The following is a 22,259-nucleotide window of genomic DNA, read 5'->3' as shown; positions in this document are numbered from 1 at the left end:
TTTGTATTATCAGGCTTTGAGACTTTAGGGGATTAGCAAAATATTAAGATAGCTCTAGTGTAATTAATATCTGTCCTTCACTTGCTCTCTTTTTAACTGTCCTTTTGTTTTATGCATTTATAATTTAAAGTTTTTAATATTAATTTGCATACATTTTTTTTTTGTTTTATACCACCCATAGTCACTTGACTGGGAGATGGGTAGCCATGTAAATATGATTGGTGAATGGAAGAAGTTGTATTTAGTACACAAAATGATTTTGTATGGAGGTTTAATCTCTATGCTTATTAATATACCTTGTCTAGTACAGTGGTTCTGGAATAGGGACAGGTATCAGAAAGTAGACAATGGTTCTTTCTTCAGAGTGTGAATAGATTGGTGTAAAAAGATACTACAACATACATTATGCTTTTTATTGTACATGCTGATAATGTTGATAATATCAGGAAGGATGCTATTTATGTAAAATATATCACAGAGATCATTCCTTATCAAAGCATTCCAGCTTAAGGGTCATACTGTAATTGTGCTAATATTTTTGTCTCTTTGTTCTAATTAATTTAACTGACTGTATCTACAATATTCACAATGGCCCTGCAGTTAGTTATCTCTCCCCAGCAAAAAGTAAGTCACTCTAAAAAACATGCCCCCATTTTAATGTATATGGTACATCTACTGGGGCAAAGATGGGGCTGCAACTGAATGGTTGTACCTGCCATCTTTCATTTTTTTTAATTTCCTGCCAATGCCTTTGAATTTACTGACAAGCAGATAGAGGCTCTTGAAATAGTGGCCCATTTGCATGTGATCAGACATTCCTATCATGGGAAGACAAAACACAAGAACCAATTTCCTGGAAATTCCAGAGTAACTTGTCTCTTTATTTTTCTCTTTGTTCTCTCTTTATCTTACTTATTCACTGTTTCATGTACTTAATGATGCTGATTTAATGATGCTTTCTGGATGTTTTATGGAACTCTTGTTGATGCAAACAAGATATAGGATCTACATTAGCACCTAAAGCATGGCACAAACTTGACATGGCAAACTCAACTTTTGGCCATATCTTCTCCATGAGATTGCCTTTGTTTCATCATTAGACCATCAATGCAAGAACTGAGAGATATACATAATGATTAAGTTATAATTATTCCAATGTTATCAAAGACTAGCCTCAAGGTGAAAAAATTCTGGTAGACTCTGTTTTCCATTACTCTGTGGGGCGGGGGATCAGATGACTGACAGAGGCAATAAAGGCAGGATATGGACTGCCACGGGGATAGCAAATTTTACCTGATATATTTTTCTGCCAACATTAGAGGGACGATTATAGCAATTCAACTCAGCAATGGGGAACATTCCATATAGACACTTTATTGGACAGCTGAGAGGCTAGCTGAAGTTTTAGCAGCTTTATAATTGAAAAAGGCATACTTTTGAAAACCGAAAATGGAATGAATTACACTGAAATGGAAACAATAAAGAATGTTATTGCACTTGTTCTTTCCATAATGTCTGATTGAAACCTCAAGAAATTCTCAAACTATTTTTTAAACATGAGAGAAGTACTACTGAAAAAGCTCATTGGGAGAACCTTCATCATAGCCTCTTTCCTTGAGATTAAGTTGATCTTTGGGAAGTCAAGAAGACACTAGGAGGGTTGTCTCTACAAGGGAAGTCTGAGCTTTCACAGCGATCTCCTTAGTTACCAAGAAACTAAGGTAATGCAAGAATACCCATCCTATCTTTTTCTTGAAAAGAATTTCTAAAGGAAATGCTCTTTCGTCCAATTAAATGAGAATTGGTAGGTAAAGTTCAAGAGAATATTTCTACTTCCACTTCTAACAATGCTGTTCTTTTTCTTTCCATTATTATAATACGTGGTACAAGCAAGGCTTAGTGTGTGAATATTCACAGCTCAAGCCTATCTCAAATCCCAAGAAATGATTTATGGACCCCATTCTACAGAAGCATCAGTATGTCTTCTTTATTATCATTATATTTAAAAGCAACACTTGTTACAATTCCTAAGTGCCATTCCAGTATTCATAGTAACAAAATTAAATTGCAAGACCGTGTGATATTTAACAACAGGCTGTGAAATCTGTGCATGTGTGCGTGTCCATTCAGAAAGAAGCTTCAGGCTACAGTGCACCACTTGATTAGTTATTTAAAGAACAGTTTTCATATAGTAACAAGTACATTTATTTCAGAGTCACTATTTATAAAGTTGAGAGCCAGTGTGATGTGGTGGTTAAGGCATCAGGCTAGAAACTGGGGGATCAGGAATCATAGTTCTGCCTTAGGCATAAATCCAGCTAGCAATAGCAATAGCAGTTAGACTTATATACTGCTTCATAGGGCTTACAGCCCTCTCTAAGCGGTTTACAGAGTCAGCGTATTGCCCCCAACAATCCGGGTCCTCATTTTACCCACCTCGGAAGGATGGAAGACTGAGTCAACCTTGAGCCGGTGAGATTTGAACAGCCGAACTGCTGAACTGCAGTCAGCTGAAGTAGTCTGCAGTGCTGCACTCTAACCACTGCGCCACCTCGGCTCATCTAGGTGAACTGCTACAAGTCACTTTCTCTCAGCCCTACAAAAGAGGCAATTGCAAACCTCTTTTGAAAAATCTTGCCAAGAAAACTGAAAAGTCTGGTCACCAGGCTTCAAAACTGAGTTGAAATTGATTGATTGATTGATTTGATTTGATTTGATTTATATGGTTGTCCTCTCACACTCAGTGACTCTGGGCAGCTTACAAACAATTAAAAAACCAATGTAAAAGAATAAAAACAGTAACCCCTATGTTATATGATACTAATATAATATGGTCATAGGCCAGAAAGAGTGCTAAAACCATTTTTTGCTCCCAGAAGTGGGAACCTTTTCAAACATTATAATCATGTAGGGAGGCAGAATGCCTCATAATGATTTGTCTATCAAGATTGGTTCTGTTTCTTGAAAAAAAAAAAGAAAAGCAACTTCTTTGTTATGATATAGCAGGGAGGAACAGAAGGGTGAAGATTTGAATGGACATATAAGCAAAAACAAAACAAAACCTTATAACATTATTTTTCTCCTTTTGTCCTTTCCCCACCCCCTCTTGCTATTCACTGTCATCACCTGTAGGATATGTTCCATAATATTAAAACAAAATGCAACCTGCCAATTTTTTAAAAAGGCAATGAAACAAAAATAACAAAAACCCCAATAGGCTGACCATATGTCCTACTTTAAAAAGGATACCCCTCCACTGGAGTAGTTGCCTGGAGCAAGGACAATTTAAACATAACAAATTCTACAAAGGGAAATCAGAAAATTTGAAACTATCAGTTAAGAACTAGAGTTTGGACAACAGACCAAGAATGGACACAGATCTCCCAGGTCACAATTTTCTTAGCAGCAGAAAGATCAGTTGTGTTTCTAGTCGACATTCCTTTGAAATTTGCATTTACCTCAGCACTATTATTTTATCAATGTATCTCTTCTTTCACCCACTTTTAAAAACGATATGCAACTGGCCAAGTGTTTGGCCAGAATGCAGACCATTTGCCTATAAGGGGAAACCTGTGACCCAACAAAAGGGCGAACCGCGTTGCTAAAACCGCGACGTCATCAACGCGGCGACAACAACGCGGCGACAACAGCGCGGAGACAGAAGGGCGATTTCAGTTGACAGACGGGCGATTTAAGTTAAGGTAAGGGTTAGGTTTAGTGTTAGGTTTAGTGTTAGGTTTAGTGTTAGGTTTAGGGTTAGGTTTAGTGTTACGTTTAGGGTTAGGTTTAGGGTTAGGTTTAGCGTTACGTTTAGGGTTAGGTTTAGGGTTAGGGTTAGGTTTAGTTTTACAGCGTGCTTCTGTCGCCGCGCTGTTGTCGGCGCGATTCAGCGCTTATTCTTCGGAGTGCTTTAGAACACGCGGTTTTGTCACCGCGGTTTAGTCGGGCACGGTTTTGTCGTTCGCCCTTTTGTCAGTAAACCGGAGAAACCATAACATTTTGGAAATTTAGCTTACAGAGAGAGAAGGGAAAGCAGGACAGAGAATGTTAAAAACATACACAGCATGCAAACTGAATGATGCAGCTTTTTGTTCTCTCTATAATGTAATTATTGAGGATTGTTTATTGAAACTAAACAGAGGGAAATTCAAGATGGCTACAGTAATTGTTCTGTACTAAAAAACCCAAATGACCACCAGAGAGAAGCAATGAAAATGTCAAACTCTAGCTCATTTTTGTCATCTAATGGTTTTCCACACTGCTGGATAGTCCTAGACAAAATTAATATATGTCACATACATTAATTATAAAACTTGGTGCCATCAGATGTGGTGATGACCAGTAATTTAAATGAACTTAAAAGGGAGCTATGCTTATAGAAGAAATAACTATCAATGAATTTTACGCTCAGTGTTTACACATCACATTCTGAATTACAGGTAACCTGCCTTTAACATCAGTAACTAAAGAGCAAGAGCAATTTTGCTCATGACCTACTTTATGTTTCTAGCTGACTACTGGCAGATCAGAATGATGGGTTGAATCATATTTTCTTAGGATTTTTCAGTCCCCAAAACCTATTTAGGATAGCCCTCTGTTTCCATAACAGGAAGTTCAGAAGCAGCAGAACATGAGGCAGCATGTTCCTCAAAAGCTGGCAATAAAAATATATATAATAAATTAATAAATTGGCATCCATCTGGACTTTTAGACTGTTATGGATACCACTGTTTTTCTAATACACACCCAATCCTTTTAAAGGCATTCAGATTGGTTGTTTTCCAGCATATAATTGGGATGACCTCCAATGTAAAATAGGGATGAAAAAAAGATGGTTCAAAATGCATAATGGTATACAATTCAAAGGGGCACTGCTTTTACGTGTTGAAACGTAACTTGTGCAGACAGACCAGCACGGTACCAGTGGAGCTTATGGAGCGAGTTTCAACTTGTCGCTCCTGAGGAAGTGGACAAGGCCATGGGAGTGGTGAGTGCCACCACCTGTATACTGGACCCGTGCCCCTCCTGGCTGGTCTCGTCCAGCAGGGAGGTGACACGTGGCTGGATCCAGACGATAGTTAACACCTCTCTCCTGGAGGGATCCTTCCCGCTCCTCCTAAAGGATGCGGTGGTGAGACCCCTCCTGAAGAAACCGTCTCTGGACCCAGCCATTTTGAGCAACTATCATCCAGTCTCCAACCTCCCCTTTGTAGGGAAGGTTGTTGAGAAAGTGGTGGCCTCTCAACTCTGACGGTCCTTGGATGAAACCGATTATCTGGATCCCTTTCAGTCTGGTTTCAGGCCTGGTTACAGCATGGAAACTGCTTTGGTCGCGCTGATCGATAATCTCTGGCAAGCCAGGGATAGGGGTTATTCCTCTATCCTAGTGCTCCTTGACCTCTCAGTGGCCTTTGATACCATCGACCATGGTATCCTTCTGCAACAGTTATGGGAGGTGGGAGTGGGAGGCACCGTTCTATGGTGGTTCTCCTCCTACTTCTCAGATAGGTCGCAGTCGGTGTTGGTCGGAGGGCAGAGGTTGACCCCTAGGCCCCTCAACTATGGGGTGCTGCAGGGTTCGGTCCTGTCTCCCCTCCTATTTAACATCTACATGAAGCCCCTGGGTGAGATCATGCAACGGCACAGGATTAAATACCACCAATATGCAGACGACACTCAATTGTATCTGTCCGCCCTGTGCCAACTCAGTGAAGCAGTAGAAGTGATGTGCCAGGGCCTGGAGGCTGTTAGGGTCTGGATGGGAGCGAACAAGCTTGCACTCAATCCTGACAAGACCGAGTGGCTATTGATGCTTCCTCCCAAAAATGGTCCAGCTATTCCATCCCTTAGCCTGGGGGGTGAAACCATATGCCCCTCAGAGATGGTTTGCAACTTGGGAGTCCTCCTGGATCCACAGCTGACGTTAGAACATCATTTGTCGGCTGTGACCAGGGGGACCTTTGCCCAGGTCCGCCTGGTGCACCAATTGCGACCCTACCTGGACCGGGAGGCCCTTCGGATAGTCACTCATGCCCTCGTGACCTCAAAACTGGATTACTGTAATGCGCTCTACATGGGGCTGCCCTTGAAGAGTATCCGAAGACTTCAGTTAGTGCAGAATGCAGCCGTGCGAGCGATCATGGGTGCACCTAGGTACACTCACGTTACACTTATCCTCCGCGAGCTGCACTGGCTACCCATTGGTCTCCGGACGTGCCTCAAGGTGCTAATCATTACTTATAAAGCCCTTCATGGCATCAGACCTGGGTACCTGAGAGACCGCCTCCTGCCAATTACCTCCCAAAGACCGATCTGATCGCACAGACTAGGCCTTCTCCGGATTCCATCTGCCAGCCAATGTCGGCTGGTGACCCCCCGGGGGAGAGCCTTCTCTGTTGCAGCTCCGGCCCTCTGGAATGAGCTCCCCATGGAGATCCGGACCCTTACAACCTTCCAGGCCTTCCGTAAAGCCACTAAGTCCTGGCTGCTCTGGAAGGCCGAGGGCTGTTGAAGTATCCAGCCCCACGGTAATCTATGAATGTTGTTGTATTTTAAATTTGCTGTTTGTCTTATTTATTCCCTTTCCCCTTTTTATTGTAAGCCGCCCAAAGTCCTTCGGGAGTGGGCAGCATACAAGACTAATAAACAGAACAGAACAGAACAGAACAGTGGTGGATTGCAGGTGGTACGCCCCGGTACGACCGTACTGGAGCCTCCCCAGTCCATCGGGTACCGTTCTGGTATGGTGCTCCAGAGGGCCCGCCCACCCGACTGCACTCCTTACCTGTCTTTAAACTCTTCGGTGCTTCTGGGCACACACATAGTGCATACAGCACCTGTGCGACACTCTGCCGAGCAGCTGGAGCATTGTGGAGGCGTCACTAGATGGTAAGATGCATGTGTATGCTGTGTGCATGTGTGCGCATGCTGCACGTGTTCATGTGGAGGATGCCGGGCCCCGTTGCAACCGTACCAGTTGCAACGGGATTCAGAACCCGCCACTGAGATAGATTGAATACCACTGGTGCTAATGAGAACATTTTTATAATCAGTGATCAAGGCCTTTTTCTAGAGAAAGATACAGAAATGACAGGAGCTTCAAAGAATATTAAGTGAGCTCTTAAGAGATATATTTGAATAATATATCAGTAAATTTGGTTTTCCTAAGACCACATGTCTCTCCTCTTTGTATGACTGCTTGAATTGGTAGCAAATCTCTTTCAAATGATGTTACAATTTTGGAACATTACCTTTGATTCTGAGGACAAGCAAAAAGGCCAAGAGGAAAACAGCTTTTCTCCAACTCCAAATGCTTAGGCATGATGGTGATAATGCCGAAGAGAAAAACTAGGGGTGACAGGATAGCCATCTTCTAATACTTGAGGTGCCGTCACAGAGAAGAGGGGAGGGGTCAACTTATTCTCTAAAAGCCTGAGGGCAGAACAAGAAGTAATGGGTGGAATCCAATTAAAGAGACCCAAGGAAAAATTTCCTGACAGTGAGAACAATTAATCAGTGGAACATCTTACCTCCTAAAGATGTAGATGCTGCACCACTGGAGGTTTTCAAGAATGGATTGGACAAAAATTTGTCCAGAATGGTATAGGGTCTTCTCAAGCAGGGGACCTCCAAAGTTCCTTCCAACTCTGTTATTCTAATAGGCCAGTGAGGCCCTATCTAGAATGGTTGTGGAGTTTGGGTGCTTTGAGGAAGATGAAAGCTATGCCAAAGTTTCAACCATACTGGACAAGTCTCATCAGAGGAACCAAAGTGTCTAGTGAGATGTAATTTACAGAAACTGATACCAGATTGGTTGTCATCCAGGGCAACAAGGACTGTGCTAGATGTTGAAGTTCCTACACATCTGGTGACTAATGGGCTATAGGACTCAGGACTGTTGGTTGAACAACCAGGGCCAGCAGCTGCAGGACTACTGGAAGAAAACTTATTTAGGAATAGCAATATCACTTAGACTTATATATTGCTTCATGGTGCTTTACAGCCCTCTCTAAATGGTTTACAGAGTCAGCATATTGCCCCCAACAAACTGGGTCCTCGTTTTACCAACCTCGGAAGTATGGAAGGCTGAGTCAACCTTGAGCCTGGTGGGATTTGAATTGCCAAATTGCAGGCAGCCGGCAGGCAGCAGAAGTAGCAAGCATTATTGCACACTGCACCACCATGGCTCATATGTTTTCCTGTTGTAAATATTCAAAGTTTGAAAACAAAGAAAAAATGATGTTAGTATAAATCAAGTCCAATGAAGATATCTGAAAAGAATATAGCAGTTCTAGAAAGAATGACATCCACAATTAGAAATAAGAGAACAGATTCATAATATGAAATAAAGTATTCATAGAAGTAGAATTGGCAAACTGTAGGTCTATCTAGGGCAAAAAAAATATGATGTGAACACTTTTACTAATATTTATATTAGTACCATAAAGAGGGCAGCAGCATCTTTTAGCTACAGTAGGTTGCATGAAATGTAGATGAAAAAGAATGGTGACATGATATACATGGCTAAATGCATCTTATCTCTCCTGCTGTTATAAATAACACTAAAGCTTGTTGTGAATGGGGAAATCTGGAGGAGGAGAAGCTGTAGGCGAGATTCTTTATGAAAGAGTAAGGCATTTTCATTCTTTCTCAACCATCTTTCCCTTTAATCCATTGAGTTACTTAGCTATTACAGAGGGCAGATATTGATGAAATAATGCATGATTGCCAATGTTATTTAGAATAGAATAACAGAGTTGGAAGGCACCTTGGAGGTCTTCTAGTCCAACCCCCTGTTCAGAGAGGAAATCCTATACCATTTCAGACAAATGGTTGTCCAATCTCTTCTTAAAAACTTCCAGAGTTGGAGGATTCACAACTTCTGGAGGCAAGTTGTTGCACTGATTCATTGTTCCAACTGTCAGGAAATGTCTTCTTAGTTATTTAATAGCAAGTGGCCACTGCCGATCACCTAAAATCCAACCTAGCAGTCCATAATTATACATCAAAGTTTCTTTTTTTTAATTCAAATGTGGGCCATGTTTTCAATAGTGAACAAGAAACTGCTAGAAGGAATTTCCAGACATTTTTTTCCTTCTCTTAAGAATTGTGTCTCTAGGAACAATTACTCTTGCAAAGCAAAATAAACAAGATATAACAAGGCAACATTGATCTTTCTTCCATAAGAACTATTTTGATGTAGGGAAGATGTAGGGAAGGGAATATGCGCAATTTGAGCCTAAGGGCATTCCCATAGAAGAGCCCTCCAGCTCTAATGCTCTGGGATCCCACCATGACAGCTGAGGTTGGCAGCAGATCCTTTATTTGTGTCTCAGCTGTGATATCATCCAAATTTCAAAAGACGCAAACATTTGGGAAATGGGGAAACTCTGCACAGCTCCTGACTCATCTGCCTCCCCATGGCTTTCCAGTGCCTGCACTACAGCTGCCTTAACAGATTTTTTTTTTAGGAAATGCTGGCCTGACTCAGTAGGGATTAAATTGGCAGTTCTCCCTGTATTAGCCTTTCCCTTGTTGCTCACTGGGGACCAATAGACATGCACAACTCAGACTGATTGGGAACAATTGGGTTGACTGGGCTGTAAAAATTCAGGCAACTACACAATGACAGTAAAAGATATTCAAAACATTCAGATTTATCTTTTCCTTTTTACAAATGAACAAACCTACCAGCAATTTATTTTCTTCTACTTTTGCATAAAGAGGAGGTGAGAAACCTTTTAGCATGTTGGGGAGTCAAAAGGATGATTAATTTGTTTGGTTTTGGAAGGATCCTAATTGTCATCTGGAGTGAGTACACTGATTGGCTCATAGTGTTCTCAGCGGGTTGTCAGCATTTCAAGGTTAGCAGGTAGGGCGATGATTGTCAGATTCATTTCAAGCAGCTTTGGAGAGGTTAGAGAATGAAAATGATATTATGTGGGACAGCATTCAGTGTATTTAAACAGAAGTAGGGCCCTGCATTTCCTGTGGATTTAGACAGTAGCAATGAGATTTGTTGATAAGTTACTTGTGGGAGGCTCTGGAGACAGTAATTTAATGTCATTTTAAAAATCAAATTCAAATAAGTTTCAGTCTTATCCAGTAGAATTTATTCCTTTTCCATAACATTATTTATACACAGTTTATCTAAAAGGGCAAGCATTTTTAAAATTAACTTCTGAATCTATTGTTCACTAATATCCTTCAGTACACATAAGAGTTTTTATTTATTTATCATATCTAGAGACTGACCAGCACCTTCATGTAGGGACGCTGAACACTATCATTTTATATAATAAATAAAATAAATAAAATATCCCTCAATACATCCAAAATTAAAGAATTTTTCTCCATTCTGTGAGTCAGATTAAGATCTACTTCTCCTTTAATTGTAGTCTTTAATTTCTTTTGATTACCCTCTAGTGTTCAACTTTCGAAGTTCCATCCTTTTTTTTTTCCAGACTTCAAGACAACAATTTCCTGTGGGAAGGAATCTTATAATTAATTTCAAAATTATTTCAAATTCATCTGGATTCTCAGTCATTTATATATTACTACTAAAACTCTTCTATTTATTTGTAGTCTAAGCAGTGTATCATAGTCTAAACAGTATCATAGCACAATTAGTTTAAACAGTGTACCATAGCACAAAAGTTTTGAATCAAATCTGCTAACTTAATGTTTACAAAATTCAGGACCCATTATTCCTATGTAACTGAAATTTGAAGGATCTACACATAAGTTATATTTGCAAAATTGTGACCTATCCAGAGTCATCACAGTTAGGCAGTTGTGCTCTCCCATGCTTCCTGCCAGTTTCCCACAACCAAGGTCAATGGGGAAGTAGACCGGAAGTTAGAAGTTGTTCCCATTTTCACAGCTTTCTTTGTTTAGGTAAGGAAATATTTCTGAAAGGATGACCCAAGGGGTCATGGATCATCTAGTCACTTTCTAAAAACAGCACTATAATCACCCTCTTGTTGTTTATTCCCAGAAATAAAAAAGACAAGGCTTTAAACTTGTACTTTATTTTTTTTTTTTACCAAAGATTGAAGGAAATTCGCTCAGTGAATGCCATAAAATTTCCTATTCTAAGGTTCTTAACATTTGAAAAGCAGTACAAAAAGTAATTCCAAAAATTATTAATAAATAACTCAGCCAAGCTTTTAGTATGCAAAGACCATATTATATCTGTGAGCTTGGTTGCAGTCATTTAATCCCCAGCTGCTCACTTGCCAACCAACTGAAAAAAATCTCAATTCCTGAAATCCACTTGCAAGAAACAGCTGTTTGGAGTATATTTGTGCAATCTCACTTTTCTCCAGAGAGGTTTTGCAGTTGTGGATCCACTCTCTGGCCTGATCTTGGTTGTAACATCATTCCCTATTTTTTCAGGGATGTCTAGCTTGCTATATCCTCACTAGAAGTCCTCTCCCTGTTCAAATTCTGACATGTGCAACATATGAGGCTGCTATTATTACTAAGGTCAGTTTAGCTTGAATCAAAGTTTTTGAATCCATGAATTGTAGAGACAAGTTCAGATTTAGTAGTAGATGCTATTTTTGATTCAGTTCTAAATGTGCATTCACATTTCATTTGCAACTTTCCATGCTGAAAATTGGCCTATTTACATAATATGAATACTTAACTTAAGAAATGGAACAATTTCTAATAATGTTAAGAGTTCTTCCAAGTTGGAGTTTTGAGTTACAGATGTTTCATCACTGTGCTAGGCCACATCACTAAGACAAATGTTTTGAAATAGTTCATTGCCATAACCATTGCCACAGTTTGGATGTCAAAACTGTCATGAGAAAGACAACAGAAGTTGCATTGTGACCCATACTTTACCCCTTATATATATGGTTAGCAATGACTATATATCTTTTTGTCTTGTCTGCTGTGCACCTACTTTGATTCAATTTTCTGACTCTTAGGTTTAAGTCAGCCATTTTGTTCCAGCTAGCTATTTAAAAAGAAAACAAGACAATCAGCCTGACATTTGTCAGTTTTACTCCAACTCACTTGGCCTGAGCTGCTGGGCAAACAGAAAGAATTGCAAGGATCCAACTTGCCTGCATTTTCAAGTTGAATTTGTGGAACCAGCTTTCATTATTTAGAACTTATCTTTCCTTCTCCTTCACACCAACTGGTAATATTGCCATCGGTCTCTATAAAATGAGGTAATGGGAAGCAAATTACTTCATGTCGATGATGATGTCATCATACACATGATTAGACACCTTGAGTAAAACACTTTCTTGAAAGAATATCAATAATGAGTAATGAAACTGAAATTGAGACATTACATCCTCAGAGCCTTTTATATACATATGTGTGTAAAAGTAGATTACCTGTTAGAAATTTCTGTGTTTTGTCAGTATAACGAAAAAAGGAAATGCCAAATATGAATAAAATCACTTCCAGAGAGTTCTTCAGAACTTTTGAATTCTGGTGATTTGGGGGAATGAAATTTATTTCCAGGGCTGTTTACCCAGAATGCCTCTGAATGAATCTATATTATGACCAGAGGTGGGTTCCTACTGGTTTGCACCAGTTTGGTAGAACTGGTTCATCAAATCTACAGAACCAGTTAGAAGAGGTTCCACCGGTAGACCCAGAAATAAGTTCTGGAATGCCTGCTCCAGCCCTGTTGCTTGCTCACTCACCCCCGCCCGTCCGGACGCTGCTCCATCGCTCACTCCCCCTACCTGTCTGCACTATCCTAGCCCTGGCAACCGCTCACTGATTGGCTGGCTCACAAATCACCCCGCCCGCCTCTAAGAACTCTATCTAAACCCAGTTACCTTTTTTCCTGCTTGGCTCTCTATTGATGCCTGCCAACTCCGAGGAGGTAAGTAAGCTGCAACTAAGCGTGGGGCAGTGGGGGGGGGGAGTGGCAGGCCATCTGGAGTGGCCTGCCATGGCCCTGCACTATAAGCGAATCCGGTAACCTTTTGCGGCCTTGCAAGAATCCGGGCTCACTTATAGTGCAGGGCCGCATGGCCATCAACAAGCACAGGCACAAGGGTGGGGATGGCGATGGGAGGTTATGCGGTGCATCTGGCGTCTTTGACAAGCTTGGGAACCTCGCAAGGCCTTTGCAAGGTCCCTGGACTTGCCTAAGATGCCTAGCTGCCATAAAGCACGGGCGCGAGGGTGGGGATGGTGGCGGGAGCTTATGTGGTGCGGCAGGCATCTTTGACAGGTTTGGGGACCTCGCAAGGCCTTTGCAAGGGCCCCGTACTTGCCTAAGATGCCTGGCCGCCAGAAAGCACAGGCACGGGGTTAGGGATTGCAGCGGGACCTTATGCGGTGTGGCCGGTCTTCTAGGACCTCCTAGGCACCGGCCAGACTGCGCAAACTACCGTCCGTCTCCCCATGCTCAGAAAAGCAACTCCGGGAAGGTCCTTTGGTGGTGGCAGGCATCCTAGAACTTGCCTCCTAGCAAAGGACTTGCATGGGCTTCCTTTTCTGAATACGGGGAGACAGACTGTAGTTTGCGCCGTCCGTCTCCCCGTGCTCAGAAAAGCAACTCTGGGGAGGTCCTTTGGGGGGGGGAAGGAGGAGAAAGATAGATGGACAAAAAGGAGAAAGAGAAAAGGAGGTGGAGGATAATGGGATCCTTGCTGCTTTCTGAGCTTACAGCTTACAGTTTACAGACATTTCATTACCAAACTAAGTAACTTTATCAGTGCTAGAAGGAAATGGGGTTGTGGGGAAAGGAGGAGGAGGAGAAGTAGAAGGACAAAACGGAAAAAGATAAGAAGGGAGAGGACTGTGGGGTCCTTTGGTGTTCTCTGAACCTGGTGGTTTTCTTTCAGGGATCTCATTACTCAACCAGATGTCATCATCTGGAAAAATGGTGTATACATAGAGCAAAAGGAGGAGGGGGGGCGATGACTGTATGGTCCTTGGTGCTCTCTGAGCTTGCTTGTTTTCTTGCAGATGTTTCATTACCCAAACCAGGTATTATCATCAGTGCTAGAAAGAGTAGAATATATTGAGAGGAGGAAGAGGAGTGGGGGGGGAGGAGGGAGACAACAGTGGGGTCCTTGGTGTTCCCTGAGCTTGGTGGTTTTCTTACAGACATTTCATGACCCAGCTAGGTATCTCACACTGATGACAATAAAACATCTGCAAGCAAACCATCGAGACCACAGGGCATTTATTTCTTCATTTATTAAATTTATATCCTCCTGCCCCGTGGTCATCATGAACTCCTCATCAGGACCTTCCACAATGACCGGCCTCAGAATTACATCTCCACAATCTCAAATTTTATTTATTGTGTATAGAATATTTTAATGGTTTTATTTTAATTTATTGTGTGTGGAATATCTTTTTTAAAAATTATTTTAGGGAATTTTTATTTATTTATTGTTTACAGAATATGTTTATTACAAGAAATGTTATTCCTTTTTGCAAATGTTTTATTTTTGATACAATATGTTGCTTTTAAGTGTGCAGGTTGGTGCAGGTTGGTGGCTGCTTTTCTATAGGCAGGCCAGATTGGTGCAAGGCAGCTTTGCCAGATTTTGTGTGTTTCTGTGTGATACCTGGTTGTTTAGGTAATTGTGAGGTGGTTGCTGGCTCTGTGAGCTTCTTGGCTCTGTCCTTTATAATTTCCCACAATGCCTTGATGGTTTTTACTCCAGTGGCTTTGTCTTTCCTGTTCTTAGGGTTAGGGGAAAAAACTGGTTTCATTTGCAGTCTTTTGGGGGGAAATTGTTATTTTTTGGTGTTTTCCTGGCACTGTCAGAGTTTGTGTGTGTGGGCGTGTAATGTCCCGCAGTTATCTACACATTAATAATGATCAAGTACTAATAATATTTTCTTATACATTTTAGTGATCTTTCCTTACATAATTAGTGTTTTCTTTCATACTTTTAGATTTCTAATTGCTGTTTCTGTTAGTTAGCAATTGATAAAACAAATCCCATGTGAAAAAGTATTTGAAGGCTTCTTAGTTTTAATTGTCAATTTATTCATTCCTGCACATTCTAATATTTATTCATTTTCATATCTTTGTCTTTCCACTGTTGTGCAAACACAATTCCAGCAGCTGTTAACATGTGTAAAATTAAATATGCATTATATTCCCTTTGAAATACAAGTAGTAAGTAGTAAATTACTTACCTTCTGTAAGTAGCTCTTTTATTGTTTTGTGTACTTATTTTAATCTTATTTAAGTAGTGTGCACTAAATCATAAATTTCCTTTTTTATATCTTCTTTTTGTAGATCATCCATTGGGGCAAAGAATTCAGTGACATAATCTTGGCCACTCCTATCCGGTCACATGACTGCCAAGCCACTCCCACCCAGTCAACATGGCTGGCAAGCCACTCCCACTTGGTCACATGGCCAGCAAGCCACTCCTACTCAGTCACATGGCCAGCAAGCTACTCCCACAAAGCAGGCCACACCTACAGAAGAGGTTCCAAAAATTTTTGAAACCCACCACTCATTATGATACATCATGACTGTAGGAAGAAAAGTACTGAAGAACTATTGCTTTATTTGTTTACAGTATGCCAGTAAGCTCTTACAACCCTAGGCAGTTTTCAGTAATAAAATTAAAAACACAGAAATAAAACACATCCAAGTTTTCAACAACAAATGTAATAACAGCAGCATGGCAATTCATTCATGGTAAGTCAAGAAAAATCAAAGTCATCCACAAACACCTGCTTACCTAATATGGTTTTTTTCTTTCTTGTGAAATCTCAACATGGAGGCAGGGGGTTATAAATACATGGAACACTATGGAGACACATTATCTTGGGACCCAGACCTTCCTAATCTAAGATTCCAAGATTTCCCTCCATACATGCATACATGATCCAGGCAGATTCTGTTTAGTAGGATCTGCCACTAAGCCCTAATAGATAATGTACTGTGAATTCTATTTTGACAGTTTCATCTGGCTTGTTTTTATGTTTTCATTATAACTATGCATATTATAAGGAGAAAAGCCTTATTCTGATCTGAGTTGGGAAAGCACTTCTGCCTTCTTAAATTCTATGGTTTTAAAGAATCTAAATAAACAGGAGCTTATTTTTATCTTTCAGATCTGTTACGTATCAAAGTTAACACCAGACATATCTTCTTCCAATATGTAATGTGTATCGTGCCTCTCCCCTCACTTCTCTTTGATACTTTGGATATATTTCATGTTTAATTTAACTCAAATGAGCTCTGGATTTCCTTTGAGAATAGTGCACATAGAAAAGAATTTTTATACATTTACCGTAGGCATTCCAGATGCCTCTTCTCTGCAGATCTGCCACTTTTCATCAGTCTAGAAACAGAAGGCAGTAGAAGTTGCTCATCTCCCAAACTGTTCTCTTAAAGAATTGACTCACGTCACAATAATGTTACTAATTTGTTTGCTGTCTTCTTTCAGTCCTCAATCAAACAGAAACCCCTTTCAGTACAGTTCAGTTTAGGAGAGGTTGTACACATAACAAACTGCAGCCCTGGGAATCTCATTGCAGTTGCAGGCTTATGCATTTTCTCCAAGGAAAGCTCTCTGAACCCAGAAGGGTTTGCTTTTGAGAAAATAAGGTTGGAATAAGGTTGCAATGGGGTTCATGTAATCACTATTTGTTTTATTAATCTAAAATTATATCCTGTTTTGCAACCATAGGAAAATACAAACCAGTGATGAGCAGAAAAACAAATGAGAAGGAAGGGGGAAAGAAATTACTAATGCAGCCTTTAAAATAACTATCCAAAAATAACCCGTAACTAAAAATAGCACTTAAGAAAATGAAGGGCCATAGAAGATAGTCCTAAACATTAACAAACAGCAACAAAATCACAGATAAGAGATGATGTAATCTCTTTAGCCAAGGAGTTCTTTTTTAAAACATTTTTTATTTATTTTTGAACAAAGACAAACATAAAAATAAAAAAACTATCTTCCATTACAAATTGTCAGTTGGTTACAGTATTTCCATGCATCTCTTCCATAGTCATCACCTGCTTTTCATATCAAATAGCATATTTTAAAATTCACATATTCATGTATATCACGATTATTATATCTCAACCTTAATTTGATTATAATTGTTTTTACATCCTTTTATATATAATATTCAAAATCTAGAATAGGATTATATGATAACATTCTATTAAATCATCCATAAAACATCCAATCGCAATTCATCGTTATAACATATTCTAGATAAAGCTTTTAAACCTCCTTTCATATTCTCCATGTGCTGTTTATATAAAATTTTATATTATCAAACTCATATATCTATATGTATTCTTATCATTATTAATCATTATTTAACTATAGCTATTGTCACTTCATTTTATACATATTACTAGTAAACTAAATTTAGCTTAGCTTTTATTATACGTTTTCATTGCATCAACCTGTATCTTTCCAGTAATAGTGCAGTCTTATATCTCTTGCCATTTGTAGCATTAATATTCTAGTTATTTTCTTAATAAATCTTGTATGAACTTCTCTTTGCAACATGTTGTTCCTTTCGTATCTCATAAAAGCTCGAAACCCAGCACCTGCTCTTTCCATCAGCTTATCTTTGGTTATCACTGGTGCTTCTGTCAAGATTTCTCTCCTTACCTCCATCAATTTTTCTCTCTTTTCTTCTTCTGTGCTTTGAAGTCTGGGGCATCTATCTCCCCTTTCCATATTCCATTCTTGACATTAACAAACACGCTCACTTTGTCGTCAGTATCCACAGTTTTCTTATCTCTTTGCTCATTTTTTCCTTCCATTTTTTGAACTCTGTCCTCCACATTCTTCATTTGATAAACATCCTCAGTTTTTCCATCAAATTTTTCTGTTTTGTATTCCATATTCTCCAATCTCTTTTAAATTCTCTAATAGATTTCTAATAGATTTTGAATTTCAAACATAATCATTTGCAATGTTACAATTTTCCTGCTGCGCCATTCATTGAATTTTGCAGGTACTGCCACCGTAGGATTCAAGGCTATTTTAATAAACTTCAAACAGGTTCATTTATTATCTTTCAAGTCAAAATGTTGTCTTCCTTCCAATAGCTAGTGATAGAACTTCCCAAAAGCACCTGTACAAACAACTTGTGCTCTTCCTACTATCACTGTCAGTAAACAAACTGAAAGAACCTTGAATCTCAAGTGATCAAAGAGAAATAAGAAAAACAATGTATCCACCTCCAGCCTCTAAGTGGCAGTGTAACTGCTTTTCCTCCTGTTGTTACAACCCTCTTTATAATCCTCCTTCTTATCTTCTTTATATTCCAAGCTTAAGAAAGAAAAAAACCTTAAATGAAGATCAAAAACAATCCAAACAATCCAATCAAGCATTATTTAAAAGAAGGAAATTTGTATTTAATCCATAGGTGTAAGCAAAAGTGAAAAAATAAGAAAAATTAATCCATTCAGTTTAAAAAATAGGGAGTCTTTGCAAAAATTCCATCCATGAAAAAAATATTAGAAACAGGATAACACACTATATTTAAATTAGATTAATTTCGCCGCTTACAGTCTTCTATCTTCAATTTTAATTTAACTTAATTTTTTGGGGTAGTCTCTTTTTCTAATAATACAATTTCCTCACCAATTCGACACACTTTCTCTTTTCACTTTCTTCCCATTCCGGAGCTGTCCCAACTTCAGCAGCTTCATTAGCTGTGTTTCTGTCACCAGAAAAAAGGCTATTCCTGGATATTTCAGGGACTTTGCTGTGACCCTGAGATCAGCAGGAGGTGCCCTTCTCAATCACCATCTCTGCAGGATGGTTTAGGTCCGAATGGACCGTCCAGCGGCAGAAATATCGACTGTGATCTCGGAGCGCCAAGATCGCACATTGTGCCATTGCGACATCATTCCCTTTCTCCCAAGGAGCTCTATCTTGACTCAGGTTGTAACTGCTGGTTATGCTTCCAAAGCCAACACAAACAGTATTTTGCCTTTTGAATGGGTGCAGCCACACAGCTTTCCCTTGACAGTAAAAGGGAAAAAAGGGTCTGGGCATATTTGGAATCCATGATATTTATCTGTTGGTGGATCTCTAGGTGGATCCTTTTAACAAGGATCAACAAAAAGCAAAAAGAAATGTATTTATTCTATATATTCATAATTCTGGAACGCCTTGAGCAATTTCAACCAAACTTGATACACAAGTGACTTACTCTTTGGAGAAAAATATTGTGTGTGTGGGGGGAGTCACCCCTAACACCCCTCAGGGTGTGTTCTGTTAAGATACCACCTGTTGTGCCATACAGCCATCCTGGCTTCTACTGTACAGGCAGAGGTGGGTCACTCCCAGTTCGGTCCTGATCAGGTGACCCGGTAGTATGTGTGGTGGGAGGCTCTGCCCACCCACCTGGACACTTCTGCGCATGCACAGAAGTGTCACACATGCACATGCGTGTGACGGAACGTGTCCGAACCAGTAATAAAAAAAATGGCAACCCACCACTGTGTACAGCACAGTGGAATTGCCATGGTAATGGCTTCACAGTACTCCACAAGGGGGCTCCCTCTGGTAAGGGGGAAAATTCAACATTAGAAATTATGTTTGGTCCAGATATTCCCCCCCCCTATAAATAAATACCCGAACAATGCTGGATTATCATCCAGTTATTTAATAAAAATAGGAACAAACGTGGATAAGTTTTCGAGGAGTGATTTGTTTTTCCTTTCTGGTGCATGGATATACACTCTATTCAAAACATTTCAGGCTAAGCCCTCTCTAATACTTTGTGTACAATTTTTGGCACAGCAGTGTATGAAGAAAGGAACTATTTAGTATGTGACATTCAAGCATAGCTACTTATCATGAACTGATATTTTCTTTTATATGCTTTTTAAAATAGTTGAAAGGGATGTAAAAGTGTTTACAAAATAGATCCCAGAGACTTAATATTTGTTCAATGCTGCTGTAGACTATGATGTGTTTACATAAAACTTTGAATATTTGAAACCAAGTGGGTCACTGGGAAATTACAGAAATTACATAAGGCAGACTTGAGTGTAAAATATTAGAGCTACAGATGTAATGAAACATTTATTTCTAATGTTTTCAATGTGCATGTATGTGTATGCCTCTCCCTCCCTCCCTCCCTCCCTCCCACTCCTATAGGCACACATTTGTCCTCTCTTCCAAAGTCCCAGAAGGATTAAATAATTGAATGTGTTGCACATAAGCATAAAATTAGAAGGTAATATTTTATTACTGTAATGGAGTAATTTTTCAAATGTTAGAGAGTTAAATGGGATAACATATTTTCTATAAGCACAACTTGTTTCACTCCTCATTTAGATGCGGTATCCATCCACATGGCAAAAGTGAGATACAAGACCATGCTTCTGCCAGAAATTCCATGTTTTCCATGGCCATATCTATCCTGTACAACATACAAATTGTGTATTGTATTGGGCTATTGTTAGTACTGATTAATTAAACTTATCTGTGATCTAGTAATGCATTGCCTTGTCCTTCCGATATATCCTGCAATTTTTCCAGAAACATGTGAGTTAATTTTGGAAATTTCAGTAAATTGAGGAGATCCTTTAAAAAAACAAAACAAAAATCACCTCTTAAACTTCTCCTTCTCTTCAGAATGGAAGGGCGGGGAAAAAGAACAAAAAGCAAAAAAAGGAGAGAAAGAATACAGAATTGATTACAGGATTAGTTAGCAAAGAGAAAGGGGAAAAGAACAAGGTAAGAGGGCTAATATCTTAGGGAAGGAGAATATGTTTGATAGAACTATGGAGATTATACAGAAAGACTTGGAACAATTGTTTGAGGCAAACAGGATAGTTACTGGAATAAAAGGAATCTTTTAAACCTTGTGTTGGGATGGAGGAAGCATAAACATACAGTATTGAAAAGTTTGTATGCCTCACAAAGTCCACAATTCATTCTTGTTGCAATTCATTTTTGCAGCATTAATAAAAACAATGCAGGAACATTTGATGCCAAAACCCATTACCGATTTCAGGTTCCATAAGCCCAAAATCAAAACAGGGAAAGTCCATTGCCGTACATGGAGCTATCTGAACCCTAACCCTAACCCTAACCCTAACCCTAACCCTAACCCTAACCCTAACCCTAAACAATACATTTGAAGTTTTGTGAAACACTGAAAAGATATTAAATAAAAACCCAGAATAAAGGCATGTTTAACATTTCAGACATTTGAAATTGCTATCTCCATGGAAACTGCTCCTAGAAATGGTTGAGATTTCAATGTGAACAAACTTGCAAGAGCAGAGGGGCCCAAGTCAAAACAAATTGTATTACTGTTATGACAGAAAGTCATGTATAACAATGCAATGTAGATTTAAAGGAGAAACCTGAGGAATCTGCAATAAAATGGGACATATTAGATTGTCAATTAAAAAACAATTTATGTGCTAAAGGTAAACAACCAAGCCATTACTTAAATCAAATTAGAAATATCACAGATAAAGAATTTGATAGAAACAGGAAAAGCCATTCTTTTTACACATAGATTATCCATTTCTATGGCATACAAGTAGAATAAGACTAGCAATATGACTCATACCAGAAACGAAATGACAAAACGTTATCAGTGTGATGAGATCTGGTTCAGCTGTATTATTTATATCACAACCTGATTTTGAGAAATTCTGATATGCTAACATTTATGGAGCTTTATCACTCCTGTGATGAATTTACACTTGACAGTGGTTTATTAGGTGGGAAATGAGAACTACCATATCAGCTGCTCCATGTTGGAGTAAAGGCACTAGTTTACCTATTTGTTTAGTGGCCAGAATTACACACACACAAACCAAAAATCTGAACAATTTTTAATGAGTTGTTTAGGCTGCCAACATATCCAAAAGATGGCAAAAACAATACCACTTCACTTATGGGAATTGCCTGCCTTGCCATAGCAAGAAATTTATACAGACATTTGTGAACACTATTTTGTTCAGTTTTAGTGATGAATGTTGAAAATGCAGGGGTGTTTCCAATGACTTCAATAACAGTCACTTATACCCAAAAGGCATTGTAAGAATTCTTGGCAAGAACAGGTATTCCAGAACAATTATTAAACAACAATGGAGCATGATGTGCAGCTGAAAAGATTCAGCTGAAAAAAGAATGGTACCAGACATATACCAGGACCATATCATCCAGCTACAAATAGTTTGGCTGTCAGAATTTGTTCAAAGTTTCAATAATTCTTTGTGAGCCCTGCTCACAGGAGAAAATATCCTACTAAACAAAAAGCTAGCAATTTTAAAATTTGCAAATGTT

The sequence above is a fragment of the Thamnophis elegans genome, chromosome 4 (genome assembly GCF_009769535.1).
Source record: "Thamnophis elegans isolate rThaEle1 chromosome 4, rThaEle1.pri, whole genome shotgun sequence".
NCBI lineage: Eukaryota > Metazoa > Chordata > Lepidosauria > Squamata > Colubridae > Thamnophis > Thamnophis elegans.
The sequence above is the reverse complement of the archived record's forward strand: the minus strand, read 5'-3'. Positions refer to the sequence as shown.